This window comes from Pinus tabuliformis, chromosome 4_2, assembly GCF_031772625.1.
Source record: "Pinus tabuliformis cultivar Carrire ecotype Pingquan chromosome 4_2, CPIR1, whole genome shotgun sequence".
NCBI classification, from domain to species: Eukaryota; Viridiplantae; Streptophyta; class Pinopsida; order Pinales; family Pinaceae; genus Pinus; species Pinus tabuliformis.
The window spans coordinates 566,030,640-566,048,978 of NC_142304.1; the positions used below are offsets into that span (position 1 = coordinate 566,030,640).

Below are 18,339 nucleotides of genomic sequence, written 5' to 3' on the forward strand. Positions count from 1 at the left end.
CCAGTAACAGCAAGGAAACCAATATTTCCAACCCTATAAACCCATTAATACACCCCCTAAGGACCTCAGGGCACGGACACTCGGACACCTGTTTACCAGTCAATCCGTATAAGTAAATTTCAGGCAAACACTTTCTGGTTAATAGTGATGGAGATATGCATGATGTGATCATCCATCTCGTTGTTTGTATTGATGCCCATTGAAACGAGCGACATCTGTATCATGTCATGTAGTGTATCATATGCTATCCATTCCCCATACCATCTGATATTAATTGTCATGGAATGTTCTCATTCGAAATAAAATACATGAGCTCGATTGGTGATAAATACAAAATCGTGTTATTAGGTGGAATATGTATCAATATTGTAACCATTAATGTCTTGTTATTTGAATTTGAAAACGCGCTCAATATTCAAGTTTGAACTTGTAAACCCTCCCGGCACCGCAGGTATTTCATCTGAACCACATCAAACCAAATAAATTGTTTTTATATATTATTGTCATTCCTCAAACTATTTCATCTGAACCACATCAACCAAATAAATTGTTTTTATATATTATTATCATTCCTCTAGCATTAGAGGTTTTATGATAAATTGTTGGAGATTCACACAATTACTACCTAGCTCATATGGCTTATGTTTTTCATATTGTGTTTTCTTTCTAAGAAGAAATTATGACTATACTTGTGTGGGTTTCACCTGTTCTTTTGTTACCGTTTGCATGCGCAGGTTTTTGTATATGAGGTTATTTAATGTCTGGAATATCTCTATAATTGTTGTTGTGCGCATCATTTCCATAACTAAAATCTGGGTATCTCCATATTTACTATTATGCACATTTTTACTCATGAATAAAGTCTAGGTTTTGTATCTATATTGTTTATCGGTAGATTATTTGTGTTTATATATTGATATTGGTTCCTATTACACAGTGAAGCACTAGATTAGACATTTATGTTCTTAGTTGATTCTTGTTTATTTTATTTTTGGTACCTGGTGGAGAGTGGGACTTGAGGTTCTCGGGACCTATTCTCTGCTCATGTGGTACAGGGTTTTACCACTTACAGGTCATGGACTAATCGAACGAATTTTGTTCGTTAAGATGGGAGTTAACGGATTCACACTCTCTGTTAATAGAATTATTTACCAGTTTTTCCTAAAAATGTAATTTCCAAATAAGTTTCTTGTCTTTTCTAGCTATTTTTCTAGAACGCTCGTTTTTCCTGATTCTTTACTTAATCTCGATGTTGAGACAGTCATTCTTTTTGGTTTTATATGAATAAGTAACAAGAATAAGAACACTTTTGAAAGTTCTTTAATATAGATAAGCACACTTTTCCTTTAATCACATAATCATGAACATAGAACTTTCTTAATTTATCAAGATAGAAAAGAGATGTCATAAGAATTTCCTACTTCCAACAGATATTAATACACAACCATGTAAAATATTTATCCTACGGTTTTTGTTTAATTTAAATAGATTCTGGAAGTTAGAAGCACTTATCTGCTTTAGTTCACCCAGTCAAGAAATTAATCTGGAAAGAGGAACCTGCCACCCAACCAACGATATTTGGCAATTAAGTCCAAGTCTCACCCCCGAGCCTCCTTAATTCTAGAGTAGTTGAGTAGCAGGAGATGTAGCCCAGGAGTATTGGGTGAAATCCTTATTAAATTTGTTGTGTCATGAGTTATCTATTATGTTTTCTTACTGCTTCATTGTCTGTGCATTTCAAAATCTTATCGATCCATTGCATATAATGACATAGAATAATCCATGCACATAAGTTTGTAATACCTTGTTAAATTATCTTAGATCTCATTTACAGATCAAGTGGTATCAGAGCTTTAGGTTGCTAAGGTTAGACAAGCTTGTGCTGGACTATTTGTGAATGATAACTAGATCAAATCTTAAATTAGGAAAAGGAGAATTGGTTGAATCTAACCCAGAAATTGAGAGAGTCTATACTAGGAGGAAAATGTCAAAGGAAACTCCCTTAGAATCAGAATCTCAGTTCATGGATAGTTTCATGACTATGAGAGCCATTGTAGAGGAAATGTTTATAGAACTTAAGAAGGGTCGAGATGAAGATTCTTCAACTTCCCAGCACAACAAAGGAGTAGAAGAATCTCTTTTAAATGACCATTATAAAGGCAAAGGGAAAGAAGAAAATCTTCCCACACCTCCTGATAGTCCTCAAAATAAAAAGAAGAAAGAATCTTTGATTAAATTAGATGCTAAATTTGATTTGCCAATATATGATGGAGAGTTAAATGTAGAGAAGCTGGATAACTGGAGTAGACAGATTGATGTGTATTGCAGGGTGCAGAGCATTGATTCAGATAGAAGTAAGATTCAGCTGGCTAGCCTACACCTTGGAGGAACTACCTTGGTATGATGGGAAGGGAGGACATAAGTTGACTTGAAGAAGTGTGGTAAAATTATTTCTGTCTAGAGTGAATTTGTTTCTGCAATTAAAAAACAATTCTATCCACTAGCTTATATGCAGCAAGCTATGATGACCTGGAAAACTCTTCGCCAATTGAAAGGGCAAAGTGTACAAAGTTACACCCAAGAGTTTAGAAAAAGAGCTTTGATTATAGGCATTTCTTTAGACTCACCTGAAACTTTTCTGAAGTATATAGGTGGTTTACATAGTTATTAAGACATGCCATTCTCATGTTTAACCCTACTAGCATAGATGAGGTATCTATTCAAGCTCCCCATCTAGAAGTGAGAGGAAAGAATGTGGTCCCAGAGATTGGGGGACCATCCAAACCCACTATAAGTAAGAAAAAGGAAAAGAGGAAGTAGAAATGGAAAGAGAGGAAGGCTAATGTTGCACAAAAGACCAAACCTTGATGCATTCACTGTAAGAAGGATGGACATGATGATGAACATTTCTAGTCTTTGGATTTAAAGCTGAAACCCAAGAAGTTCGATGGCAAGAAGAAGAAGGTTTTTGCTACGGTTTAGAGAGATTTGGGGTCAAACTCAGGTGATTAAACAACCATCATAACCATAGGTATACAAGGTAAAAATTATGAAGCAGCTTCTAGTAATTCTTCCCAAACTATTAATAGTGAAGAAAATGAGAGAATAAGGCATGAGCTTGTTCATATTAGATTTATTTCCAAGCATCAAAAGATTGATACTTTGTTTGATAATGGCTCACAAGTAAACTTAATTTCTGAAGCAATTGTAAAGAAACTGGGATTACTAACCACACCTCACAAGAAGCCATATCCATTAGGTTCGTTATGTGATAAAGTAAAGCTACAAGTGACTAGACAATGTAAACTTAGGTTTTCCATTGGTTCAACATTTGTAGATGAGGATGAGTTAGATGCAATTCCGTTGGATATATGTGGAATTGTTTTAGGAATTCCTTACTTGTATGATAGAAAAGCCATCTTCTATAGAGCTGAAAATAAGTATCAGCTTGTTAAAGAGGGAATAAAATATATTGTAACAGCTCACAAACTCAAAAATAATTATACTCTCATAAACTCAGGGAAAATGAAGAGGATTGTAAATTCCTGCAAGCAATTTTTACTGATGGTTGTAAAGGAAAACAAAACCTGAAAAAACCAATATAATTGGGGGTTGTGATGCTAAACGACAAACTAATTTAGAAAAGGTTGTTTCAGAATATGATATATTATTTCAAGAACCTAAAGGTCTACCACCAAGAAGAGAAATTGTACATGATATTAATTTGCAGTAAGATGATCCATTGCCTAACATCAGAATATATAGGTTATTTTCTTTAGAGAATGTAGAAATCAAGAAGTAGGTACAAGAACTGCTCAAGAAAGGGTTCATAAGACTAAGCATGTCACCGTACGGATCTCCAATCATGTTGGCGAGAAAGAAGGACGGTTCCTGGATGATGTGCATTGACTATAGAGCACTGAATAAAATAATGATCAAGAATCGTTATCCCCTTCCTTGCATAGATGATCTATTGGATCAGCTGAAAGATGCTATTTACTTTTCCAATTTGGACCTATGTAGTCGTTACCATCAGGTCAGAGTAGCATAGCAAGATGCATGGAAGACTACTTTCAAAACAAAGCAAGGGTTGTATGAATGGATAGTTATGCCTTTTGGCTTAACTAATGTTCCTGCCACTTTCATGAGAGTAATGAATGATGTACTCAGGCCTTTTATTCATGATTTTTAATTGTATATTTGGATGATATTCTTGTATTTAGTAAAACATTGGAAGAACATTTAAAGCATGTAAAGCAGACTCTAGATGTTTTGAAAAAGGAAAATCTCTATGTTAAATTATCAAAATGTGAATTTGGAGAAACATCTTTGAATTATTTGGGTCATATAGTAGGGGGTGGTGAATTGAGGATAGATCCCTCTAAGGTCGCAGTCATCGTAAACTGGCCACAACGCATGACTGCTACTGAAGTTAGAAGCTTCCTAGAGGCAACACAATATTGGAGAAAGTTTATTGCAAACTTTTCCTTAATTGTAGCTCCCTTACATGCATTGTCAGGATTGAACAAGGTGTTAAGTGGGGAGGCAAATAGTAGAAATCCTTCGACACCTTGAACGAAAAAATTAGTACAGCACCAGTACTAGAATTGCCAAATCTTCAACAACCATTTGAGATCGAAAAAGATACCAGTGATTATGCCATGGAAGCAGTGTTGATGAAACATGGTAAACCCATATTCTACCATTCTAAGACTTTTAATTCTGCAGTAGTTAATTATCCTATATATGATAAAGAATTGTATGCATTAGTCCAGAGTGTGAAAAAGTGGAAACATTACTTAATGGGAAAAGAAACAGTAATACATACTAATCATCAACCACTCAATACTTGCACTCAGAAACTAAGTTGCAACGATAAAGACACTATAGTTTGATGATAGTTTCATTTAGTTATTAGATATAAAAAGGGTATACACAATAAAGTTTTAGATATGTTGTCCAGACCAATCATAAATGCATATACTATACTTTAGCATAACTCATTAATGCATGAAAGCTACATTGAACAATATTCTCAAGATATAGACTTTAAAGATGTATATGCAGCTTTAAGTAATGACAAAAAGGTAGAAGAAGTGGATTACTATATTAAGGACCAACTCTTGTATCATTTGGGAAAGCTATGCATTCCACAAACAGAGAGAATTAATATAATTAGGGAGGCACATACTTCTCTGATATCATGTCATTTTGGTGTAAGAAAAATAATTTCACAACTACAAAGATACTGTTGTTGGCAGAAAATGTATGAAACAATTTCTAGATATGTAAGAGGGCGTACCATGTGTGCTAAAAGCAAGCCTAGCAATGGAAAACAAGGCTTGTACACTCCACTTCCAGTCCCTTCCCATCCTTGCGAAAGTGTTTCCATGGACTTTGTTGGGGGATTGCCAAAAAGTAGAAAAGGACATGACTATTTATATGTTATTGTGGACAGGTTTAGCAAAATGTGTATTTTAATACCTCGTAATAAGCAAATTACAGCTAAACAAACAGCTAAATTATTCTTTCAACATGTCTGGGTGCATTTTGGGTTACCCACTTCCATAGTATCTGATCGAGACTCCCGATTTGTTGCAAAGTTTTGGTCAAGTCCTTGGGAATTAATGGACACCAGACTACAGAAAAGCACATCCTTTCATCCACAGACAGATGGCCAAACAGAGGTAGTCAACCAGACTGTGATCCAGTTGCTCAAGGATTATTGCAGCAAGCATCCCAAGCTTTGGGATGAACATTTATGTTATGTGCAACATGCTTACAACTGTGCTAAACATTCTTCTACACAGAGATCTCCTTTTGAGACCATTTTTGGTTTTATACCAAGTTCTCCCTTAGATTTTGTCTTCGAAAAAGATATAGCAGTTGCTATACACAATGATGTGGATAAAGCAACCAGATTCATTGAATAGATCCAAGAGATTCACCAGGCAGTGCAGGAACAGTTGGAAAAGAGCCAAGCCAAATACAAGGCAAGGCATGATAACCACCGGGTGGAGCACAACTTCCAATTTGGTGATCAAGTGTGGTTGTATATTAGCATGGACAAAATGCAAGGTGAAAGAAAGAAGTTGAAGCTAATAAGGTATGGGCCTTTTAAGGTACTTGAGAAAATTGGTGAGAATACTTTTCACCTTGATCTGCCAACATACATGGACATCTATTCAGTAGTAAATGCAAAAATTTTATGACTGTTTGAACCTTCATTAATTGAAGATCCTGAAGAGCAAAGTTAATTTCCTTCCATTGATGATTTGTTGCCTGAATACCTCAACGAGTTGCAGGAAGATACAGTTTTGGATAGGAAGGTGAGGACAATGTGCAGAGGAGATGTTAAGTACCTAAGGATTGGACTCAAAGGTTCAAAACCCAGTAGTGCGAAATGGATAGAGATTGGACAAGTGAGGCAGCAATATCCTCACTTGATTGATGCTTGAAAACCAACTTTTGGTGGTCCAAAAGCCTTTTTCTGTGGGAAGGCGTGACCCAAGTGGATCCAAGAATTCCCTCTAAGTCTTCATAAAACTATTAAAAATCATGCCAAAGCCAAAATTCCTTTAAAAGGATAAAAAATATCATAATAATGACACCCTTAACCGGGTGGAAAAAACCTATCAGGCAGCCCAAAACCCGTGAAAAAAGATAAAATAGAATTATTGGAGGCAAAATAGAGTGATTAACAGTAGCCATCCGATCTGGCTGATAAACGGTCCAAATCACATCGGAAATCGCAATCGGGACTGGCAGAATAGTGCTATCAGTGCTCAAAACACATATATGGTGACAATGAATTGGCAGAGTTAATATGGACTGTCGATCAAGTGCGCAGTTCGACGACCCATATCACATCGCAGGATCGCCATTGGAGAATGCAGTGGAGTGCTTTACAACGGCCCGAGGGTTATTGCGATGAGCGATTGCAATATATCACATCACCACATCACATCAGAACTATGTCATGGAGAGGGGTTGATAACCATAAATGCAGTGATATTGTGGACCCGATCATAAAATAGGTGGCATTGCATGTAATTTCAAATCTAGAAAACTGAGTTTTCCTTTGTAAATCGCATTCTCGCAAACAAACGAGAAACAAAAGGGAAAAGCACTGATGTGATGTTGCCAACCCGAAAGGGTTTATTAACCATATTAAATAGTGTTTTAAGTTCGGAATGCGAGGATTTACAGTGTTGTAATGTATTTTCATATTAAACGAAATACATAGAGACGAAGCCCTTCCGAGATGCGATTACAACTTATAAATGGACCCGACAGGGGAATGAAGCATATTTAAGGACTTTTAAAGTCATATATATGAGTTTTTGGTGGAGTTTCTCTGTTAAAATACAATTGCCCTGTCTTTGAAAGAGCGCAGTCGTTCAGGTGTTTCAGAGGCCTACAGCACTATGGTGTTACAGAATGTTGGCCACCTCTCTAGGCATTAAACAATGATTGAATAATGCTAGCAGAGGGATTCTAAGTGTTCAGAGGCTGGGGAGACTTAGAGCCGAGAATTTGAAACGAACAGGCAGTGTAGTTGGCTTTAAAAGCTGCAAACAGAGAGCATAATGGGGAGAGCAGTATTCAGGAAAATGCAAAAACAGAGTTGGTACAAAGAGCATTAGGGGAGTTTGTGTGCTCATAGAGAACTTGAGGGGTTCAAGTAAACTCTTATTGATGTTTCTGTTGTGTGTGAGGCTCAAATTGAGCTCACTATTGTAAACAAAATTTTGTTTGAAGACATAATAGAGAGGCCACCACTGAAGGCTAGACTAGGAGATGTAGCCTGGGAGTATTGGGTGAACTCCTTATTAAATTTGTTGTGTCATGTGTTATCTATTATGTTTGCTTACTACTTCATTGTCTATGCATTTCGTAATCTTTTTCATCCATTGCATATAATGACATAGACTAATCCATGCACATAAGTTTGTAATACCTTATTAAATTATCTTAGATCTCATTTACAGATCATAGATGGAAGGCTAAATAAAATGATCTAACTTTGGAAAAGAATATTAAATAAAACCATGGTTGTATCTGGTTGTATTGTTTTGTAATGATACATATACCCATGCATTGTCATGAATTATATGTGTTACCATAGTTTGGCTGAGTGTTGGTTCAGATAAAAATGTTTTAAAAGGATCATGCTTAATATCTATGCATAGTAATGAGTCATATGAATCTTCCATGTAAGCACTTTCTGATGAATTCTGGTATTGATGAAAGAAAGTAAAAGTCATTTCTCAACAATCATAAAAATGTTGGTTACACCAATGACTAGTAAGGGGGAGTATGTTATGTAGAAGAAAAGAGTGTGATTGACCTAATGATTATATTGGTAAAGTAGTGTGGATTTGTTGTTGAGTTTTCATAGACTGTATGTCTTGTTGCTTAGATGGTGGGCATAGTTTTGATTTGTAGAATCAATTCTATACTGTTATCAATGCTTACAAATATGCATCGCATGAAGAAATATGTTTCTTCCTACATGTAGGGTATTTGAGTTTCTTGAACTATATTGAAGTTATATATTGATAGCATACATGTTTAGGCTATTATATGCCAATAGTAAATAGGCAAAGTATGCATGACTATGTTAGGAGTCATGCTGGACAATGAAATTGAAGGTTATTAATATTACTGGCATGAACTTTTTTATAACCAAAGATGTCATAGCACGCAATAGGGAGAAAATGCCTTAAAAATAATGTTGTTCAATTTTGTTAAAATTAATAACATGTCTATGGGTGGAAGATATCATTACTTCAGTGGCACACTTACATATGTTTCCTTCATGAATACAAGAATCCCAAATTCTCATAAAATTAGACTATGATTCTGGTCAGAGATTAAACTATGGTAATCGTGCTATAAAAAGAACTTATTAATGGTATAATGGTTATGAAAGTATTATACCAAGGTAAACGATGGTGAGAGCATGTTATAGTATAAGGCTATATAACCTGCACAAATTGTCATTTCAATTAATCCTCTGATTAATGCATTCACATACAATGTGATTCGTTCTTCGGTTGGAAGCAAGTATGGTTAAGGGGAAATTTAACTTAAATATATTTCCAACACATATGCATATTTCGATGGATATGCTTAATAGAACATACAAGTACCCTTGAACGCAAACCATAGAAATTGATGAATTAATAAGAATGGTATGTATCACTGGGTCAACTAAATCATATGTAACATCTATTTAAATATATTGATAACATAATTTGTACCAATAAATTTTGAGAGGATATATTATCAGATTTCATTGGTAAGGTGTGTGGACAACATAAGGAAATGTTGCGTGACTCAAACAAGAATTCATAAATAGATAGCTCTTATTTTGGTAAATGGTGATTTAAGGTTAAGGAAGAGCTAACATGTAAATACCGTGAGATCATAAACACTTACAAATATGAGTGTAGGATTGTAATTAGTAAAAACATTCATGTATAACTACACGGAATTATGCATGGTCAACTGGTTGATGAGGCATAAGTAGGGCAACAGTAAAACATACGAGGTGAATTAAAGATCTAATAAATATTAAACTTCAACATCTATGAGTTAATAGTATTCTTTAGAATACTAAGCAAAAGGTACATTTAAGATGAAAATATGCATGAATACAATACTATGCGATTGATATTGTAACCGCATAACATCTCGAATTGATTTACACATGACATAAAACTTTCTTAATTACATATATGAACCATGATAAATGAATGTTGGTATGGTACTAACATGGTAGAAAAATATGTGGATAAATTTTATGTCATGTTGGTGATACCATGAGGATGGTATTATAGGTTGTACCACAGTTGGAATATGTACAATAGTACATATGGGACCGTATGACTATACATGCTACAAGGTTGAAAAATGAAATTTGTATTGGTGTGTATAACATACCATGTATTCAAGTATTAATTAATCATTGGATGGATGTCTTGCCAGGTAAAGAAACCTGAAGGTTACCTAGAATAAGGAAAGTAAGTTTGGTATAATTAACTATGGTTAATCACATTTTGGCATACATACAATTATGATGAATATATGTCTATAAATATATATTGTTATGTGAAATAATATGTTATGACCTTGTAGGCATATTATTGTGTAAAATATTCTAACTGATGTATTGTATGTAGAGAGACTACAAGAATTGGGTGTTCGACAAGAAAACAAAGCCTTGAAAGAATGCAAGTAGAGAACATGAATTCCTTAGATAAAATAACTGATAAGCAATATCTGCTTTAATAATATTAAGTAACAAATTATAATATTTATCATAGTTAAACTTCTACATCTATAACTTCTTAGAAATGGTTTGAAAAGAATGTTATAGGTAGCTATGAAAGGAGATCACTACTTGAGACCGTTGTATTTATGGAAGGAGAGGCGTTGGGAGCACTCCTTGTGACAGACGTAGATCAGAAAAATTACATCAGATGGAAAAGCCATGAGATCTGTTGATTTAGAAACCAACTACCTGTGAACGAGGACATGATGCAGTGATACACCGAGGACGGTGTAAAATTTAATGGGGGAGTATGGAACACCCTGGTCTTGTGTACTATATTATTGTAAACCTAAGCTAAGTTAAAGCTAGCTGTGATATCCTCCCTTGTGTGTTAAATGTTGTAAACTTAAGCTAAGGAAGTCTAGGTTTGGTACCCTCCTTTTTGGGCTAAACTATTCAAAACTTAAGTTGAGGAAATCTAGGTGATTTGAAATATGAGAAGAAAATGTGTTTTTAAATAAATTAATAAATTAAATCACTTGAAGGGTGGAGCACCAAGAGAGAGGAGATGCTTTCCAATCCCATGAGGAATGGGATAGAGATGACTCTTTCATGATAAGCATCTAGATGTGATTCTAGATAAGCTTGGGTGGATTGGATATCCATTAGATGGATGGGAGATAAGGATCCATTAGACATAAAATCTTTGTGGGTGATAAAGGCAACATTTAATGTGGAAAAGTGTCGTGGGAGATAAATACCATATTTTCCAGATAAGACCTAGGCAAATGGAAAAATGCATAAAGTGGGATGCGGCTAATGGTAACTAAATCATGAAAGAGGGTATTAAATACCCATTGCATCTATCAATTGATGACATTTGATCATTGGCAAGATCTTTGGCTCGAGGGGAAGCAGAGGTGATTCATAGCTAGTTGGTGGTGCTCCTCCCACCAAGTGAGATTTTAGTTGGTGTTAGATGCATGGAATGTTTAGTATGATGATTCAACTCTCTCTCTCTCTGTTATAGTTGCACGTTGTTAAGTGAGATTTTCTCAAGTTTCTTTTCTATGGGAATGTTGTGTAACTTGTATATGCTTATGTGTTAATAGATTTAATGTTATTTTCCTCTATTCTAATGACATTCATTAGCATGGTATGTGTTTTATATTAATCCTTACTTAGAATGAAGTTAAATCATTTAGCTGAGGTACACTGGTGGTTGAGTTCTTATCTCTATATTTATTTCCAATAGATGGAATAGTTAAATCATTCAGCTCGAGAGTGTAAAAGTTGTGTAGTCAGTGTCTATCAAAATAATTCTATCCATGTAACCTTTTAGTAATGAAATAGTCGTTGAATCTAAACTTGGACCTTATTAAAGGCGCTCAAGGAAAATAGAGTGTCTCTAACTTATGGGATATTATTTATAGATTAAGACTTTGGTGCACGCAAAAAATTATGGAGCAATATTGTTAGTTGTATAATGGTCTAGTACTGGTTATGCCCTGCATGAGCTATAACAATAATCTTATTCGTAAGCATATTAGATGCAATAGACCGAAATCAATATCTTACCATGTGTTGTCAAAGAATTTAATGGTTGTATGTATTTTTCCTTCCAAATGTAAAGGGTTAATTTGCATTATAAACTCTGAAAACTTTTTCAAATGTTCTCACCCTCGTACTTGTTGGGGAACAATGTAGGTATTCTCGCATGTGCATGATAGACAAGAAAGAAGTAACTTTGCATGGTCATGCTAGCAGAAGTAGATGTAAGAAAAGGTTATTTCATTGTTGCATGAAGACATTAAAGTTATTGTAAGGGTTGCATGTTAAGGGAGTACGTGATTTTACATCCAGGGTATATGACTCTCTACGTTGATCTTTCATTATAGTTATGATTCTTGGTTCACTAAATTTGTGATGACTATGAACTCTTATCTGTAACTAAGACAAAATATTTAAATTTATGGGGTCTAAAGGTTGTTTTTATTGGGTGGTCTGAAAAGGTTCATTACAGAATCGACCACCATAGAACACCTTGGAGGAAGTGAGATAAGATAGTTCATGTGGCAACTAACTCTCACATCTCAACCCCGCGTGGTTGAGGCCGAGGCTAGAAATACAAGGCCAAGAAAGAGGAAGGGGAACCCGAAAAACCTGGGGGCAAGCCAAAAGGTCGCAAACCAACTATTAATATCATCAACGAAGCAGTGGAAGCTAATCATGAAGGCATAGATGAAAAAATCCACAATTTGATAGAGAAGTGGGAGGAAGACCTCAACCGTCACATAATTTTTATGGAGATTGAAGTCAACGACTGGCAAGTATTACTGCCTGGCCTAGGGCACACCCAAGGTAGAATGACCCAATTTAGGCACACTTCCCTCCTCTACTGGTCGATGAAGGGAATCATTGGAAAGGCCTTAGAATAAACTAATTTGAATATGGGTGTTCCAGTGCAGACATCCCGAGAGCACAAAAAGGACTTCCAAAAACTCATGTTTCAGATGCAGAATCAAGATGGGAACCTCCAATAATCAAAAAATTATTTTCCATGCATACTGCAAGCAGACGAACTCCCGAGGTAAATTGAAAAATACTCGGCTCCAATTGAATCTGTCTCAGTAAAAGACACAAATCAATGAAATAATGTCTCTATCTTTTTGTAGATTTTGATGCGGATAACATTTACTTTCATTTGTAATTACAGTTATGCTGGTAGGAAAGTAGATAGAGGGATATACATGGACATACATTCATATGTAGCTTGGATAGAATGAGTCAAAATGTACCATTTTTGGATGTCATACCATGTTGTTAGGTGGCCAACAAACTTGTTTTCCAAGAGGGCAAGTTGTGTCCAGCTAACAAATTTTAGGACTGGTTGTAACTTATTGTTAAAATCAATAGAAAAATGAGGTCCTCCAAGGCATAAAAAAAATATATATGTATCTCATTTTCTTAATACATAAAATATACCTCTATATGTCATAAAGACAATTATATATAGACATAAATGTAATATCTGGGTACTTTATTGACTCTAGTACATTATCGAAAACCTTATTCTAAACAGTTTTATCATACCTAAAATTTATAATTATAGTACAAATTTATTAAAAACATTATTAAAGTGTATTTTCCTATATAGGGGTTAAGTTTTTCTTAACTATTTTCTCTATAACTCAATATATAATTATATTAATAATTATATATATATATATATATATATATATATATATAGAAATGATAGAAGTTAAATTTTATTGCTTTTTTATTTGTGATTAAATGAGAAATTTTGTTTTATTATATATATATATATATATATATATATATATATATATATATATATATATATATATAGATATATATATATATATATATATATATATATATATATATATATATATATATATATATATATTTGAATAACATTTTTTATTAATGCCAAAATATTTTACATGTAGTATTAAAAAACTAGTGGTCTCACCTTAACTAGGTTTGTTAACCATAGATAAATGACTATTACAAAACATCCAAAATAGAAAAAGGGTTAATGCTCAAATTCGATAAGGCCAAATACACCAAAAAACCTGAAAAATACATAGCACCCTAGTCAACATCGCTAATCGTCGAAAGTGATAGACATCAAATTGTCAAGCCCTATCCCTAATAGGGAGGAGGGAAACATGGCTAGTATACATGCTACTCATGTTAAATCAGCGATGCTTCCAATTTCTTCATCTATTCTGACAACAAATTCTTGCCACACCACACCACAACCATATGCTCACGAAGGTGGAATTTGAAGTATTGCAACTACTAGAGTCTTGTAATCACAATCTCATGGTCCTCACGATAAGTCCTATATTGAGCCTCTAACATTGCCTGAATAGATTGCACTGATGTCCTAGAAGTGGTCACATGATGAGGAGGACCCCCATGCCCATGCCGATGCCAAATAGGACTCCTACTACCACGCCTACCACTACATTGGGTCATTCCATCACCACGACCATCATCCCAACGATTTTTCCTACCTCCTTCATGACCACAACCAGCCTTCACACTCCAATGCCAAGCATTCCCCTTGGAGCTGGGTAGGGTAGGAAAGGCTTTGGCCAAATGAGAAGACCATAGAGCCAACTTCATATTATAGTCATCCTCACCTAAACCACAAGTGAGCCACTAGACAAAAGCACCATCTATTATTTTTCGGCCACCCTAAAACCACTTCAACCCTCCCTAAGAGTACACCAGCCTATTGACCAAGTGGCCTCTACCCACACCATAAAGAATGACAAGGCGATTCGCCCTCAAGAACCACCAATTTCTCTAAAATACAAGATTTACCACCCATAGCCACGCTTTAATCGACCAACTCCTTTCTAGTTGTTGGGTAACCGTGCACTAGACACACAACATTGAAAACTTCCTCCATAACTGGTAGCTCCTTCACTGTTAGAGTCCCTTAGAGATATTGCACTGTTGGCATGCCTCGGGGGATTGTTCCTTTACCATGACCAGAAATAAGAACCTTGCAACACTCATGTGTTCGACAAGCACCCTAAAAAGTAACACTATTTCCACTTGAAGTCTCAGAATGCAAAGGAGAATATTGAACCTAAAAACTGATAACAAACCCAAAGAACCCCATGCACAATCCACCATAACAACACATTACCTTGAGAAAAATAGTCCTTCGCCCATACCACACAGACCTTACTCCAAGCCCAATTTACTGAGAATCCAAATGGCTCGATGCACTAGGACGAACAAAAAAAACAAGACGAGCATACTTACCAATAGAACGTTGCCATATTGGATTCTAGGATTTCCCATTCCGCTAGAGTCTCTCAGATTCTTTTCTATGCCATATCTGACATGCAACAATTTTCCTTTGAGACCCCAATGGTATACCGCAAGAGTTGCAAGGCTTGCTCTCTAGAATGAATTAACCACTAAATGGTCTGGCCAGACATCTTCCCAAGTCTTTAAAGTCATCTCTCTGTACTCCCACCATCCTACAGAGACCCCACTATAACACACTTGTATAGTAAAAGAAACAATACGGGGGGAGGCTCACCTATCCTCCCACCACCTGTCATTAAGCCTTAAGCCATGTCTATGGGAGAAATCGACTATCAAGTTATCCTCCTCCTAGGCACACACCCCATTGAGGTATCATTATTACATATTTTGGAATAAATTTAAATTAACAATATTTTTCTATATTTTATTTCAAAGTTTCATATAATATTTATCATTACATATTAGTAAAACAAAAAAATAAAAATAAAAAAATATGAGAAAATTAATTTTTGAAAGAAAAAAATATTTAATATAAGAATGATTATATTAAGCTTGATATCATCACCCAAACTATATATCATAAAAGAAAATAATTAATCTATCAACCAGAATATTTACTCATCTAAGTTAACAATTTATTTATAGAGTTGATAGAGAGTTTAATTATTAATAATTTGGTGATGATACTTTTTTGGATTCCTTAATTATCATCACCTAGATTATACATGTAATATTACATATATATAATAGGAAAACACCGAGACTATACATGTAATATTACATATATAATAAGAAAAAATAGTTAATTTATCAACAATAAGATCCAACTCATCTAAATTAACAATTTAATCAATTTAATTTATAGAATTGATATAGAGTTTTATTATTAATATTTTTGTGAGGATACTATTTTCGATTCCAAATTAAGAATGATCGACCAACTTTTGGGTTTTGATAAGTGAACAATAATCTTTAAAGAAAATAGATGTTTAATACTATCCTAATACATAATTTTATCTTTTAATAATAATTTTAGATATATAAAACTTATTTTGTAATTATATAGGGTTTATATTTATATCAAAATAGTCATATTTTTTTTACATGTCAATTTATTTAAAAAATATTATAAAATTAATTTATATATATCTATTTATATATATATATATATATATATTATTTTGATTTTAAAATGATTTATGGGCATCTTGTATTGATAGCTATTTGCCCATAATATTATAACAAACTTTGTCTACAATTGAAAAACCTCCATGGTAAAATGCAAAGAAGGAATTAATATCATATGGTTCTAAGGAAAACAGCTTTAATGTTCTCTAGTTGTGGTTACACGTTTATGTCGTCTTGAGTTACTAGAGTGAAGGACTTAATGTCCTTTGATTATGTGCAACACCTCTATGAGGGCATCACGTGGTCAGGTATGGACATATCTTCTAGTTGTGGAGTTTCAAATTCTAATTGTGGTCTCCTTTGGATAGGAGCCTCCAATAGTCTTCTAATATTGGTATACAAAGTTTTTTTTATAGCTTCATGGTATTCCTTCTCCACAACAATTGTGATGTTCATTTCAACCCATTTTTTTATTCATAGCTATCAATCTATGACTCATGCCTTTCACCATCATTTTCCAACGACTAAGGGAAGAGGATGGAATTGTTGTAGAGGAATAAGGGATGGTTTATTGGGGCCATCATATCTATAGTAAAAAATAATTCATGACCTCTACAAATATTTACCATAGCACAAATCTCTCTGTAGTAAGATGTTGAGAATTTCTAAAGGGAAAACTCAAGATTAATTGTATTTTCATTTCTAATGAATTCCTTACACAAGTGGGGAAATCGATATGAGATATGTGAACTAAAAAGACTATAAATACTAAGTATATGAAGGATATGAATATTTATTTCTAGATCAAAACTACCATGAGTCAAGTTCTAGTGAAAATATGAAAATATAAGAAGAGCAACATGAATTTCTTTTTTGTTTAGGTTAAACCCAACGCTAAACAAACATTTATGTGGTAACTTTACCTCTAGATTATTCTGTGAATGTCGTTGAAATATTCAATCTCTTTTATAGCAAGTTTACACATACAAGAAGTTTTAAATTTGAAAACGCCCAACATGATTACACTAATATTGAAATATATATGATTACACTAATATAGAAATATATTAAATGAATTGAATCAATTTGACAAAGTGATATGTCTAATTTCATTAATGTTAAGCCAATCACAACGACATACAAGCTTTTATCTTATGTTATTTATATAATATAATATTTAATACACCTAATTTACACAAAAGCAAATAATAGACCACTTATATAATTTTATGTGTGAATGTGCATGTTTGATAAAAACATATCCTACCAATGGATTACAGAAGATCATAATTTATTTAAAGATAATATTGGAAGCGTGTAACGTATCCACCACCAAAAATGTAGCTTTTGTTCGTTTCTTTCCAGTGACAAACGCGTGAGATTACCCGACATCATCCTTCACGTCACAGAGATTATCCTACGCACGGAATCATGTGCCGCGAGGGCTATAAAGAGCGAGACATCCCTAGAAGATTGATAAGCATAGCAAGGGTTTATTAGAGATTATTTGGTTTTTGGGAGCCATGGCGATCAGGTCATTTGGCTTTGCGTTAGCCTTAATGTTACTACTACTTGTGGTGGGCGCGCAGAATACAGACTTAGTGTCGTATTCGTGTAACACGGAGATAATCCCAACTGGAAGTCCGTTCTTTGATAGTCTCGGAAACCTGATCGCAGAGCTGGAGGACAACTCGGCCTACGGTTATGACTACAGTTACGACTACAAGTCATCGATGGCAGGTTCTCCCACTGCCTATGGAGAAGCAATCTGCAGTCATGCTCTCCCATATGAATGCACGACCTGCCTTACTAGCCTCGGCGACCGCATCTGGGGAATTTGCAACAATGCCATCGGTGCTCAGGTTCAACTCACTGGCTGCTCCATGCGCTACGAGCAGTACAACTTCTAATATCAACTATTCCACTGCACTGCGCAATACGCTTCCATCTAATAACTCTATTACCATAGGGATTCTCGTCTTTGTAGCTATATTGCTATCTTGTTCAATAATTGTGCTCTGCCCTGGGTGTCTACCTCTTCTTCGTAAATGAATAAACTATGGCGTTAGTGCTTTTGTTTTTAACATATCGAAATCACATTCTAGAAAGTTGCG

General features: G+C 34.6%; 1 pseudogene; it reads left to right on the top strand.

Annotated features, from left to right (window-relative positions):
- The first annotated feature begins 17,748 nt into the window (after nucleotides 1–17,748).
- On the top strand, nucleotides 17,749–18,135 carry LOC149170550 (antifungal protein ginkbilobin-like protein 1 pseudogene; annotated as a pseudogene).
- Nucleotides 18,136–18,339: the final 204 nt, after the last annotated feature.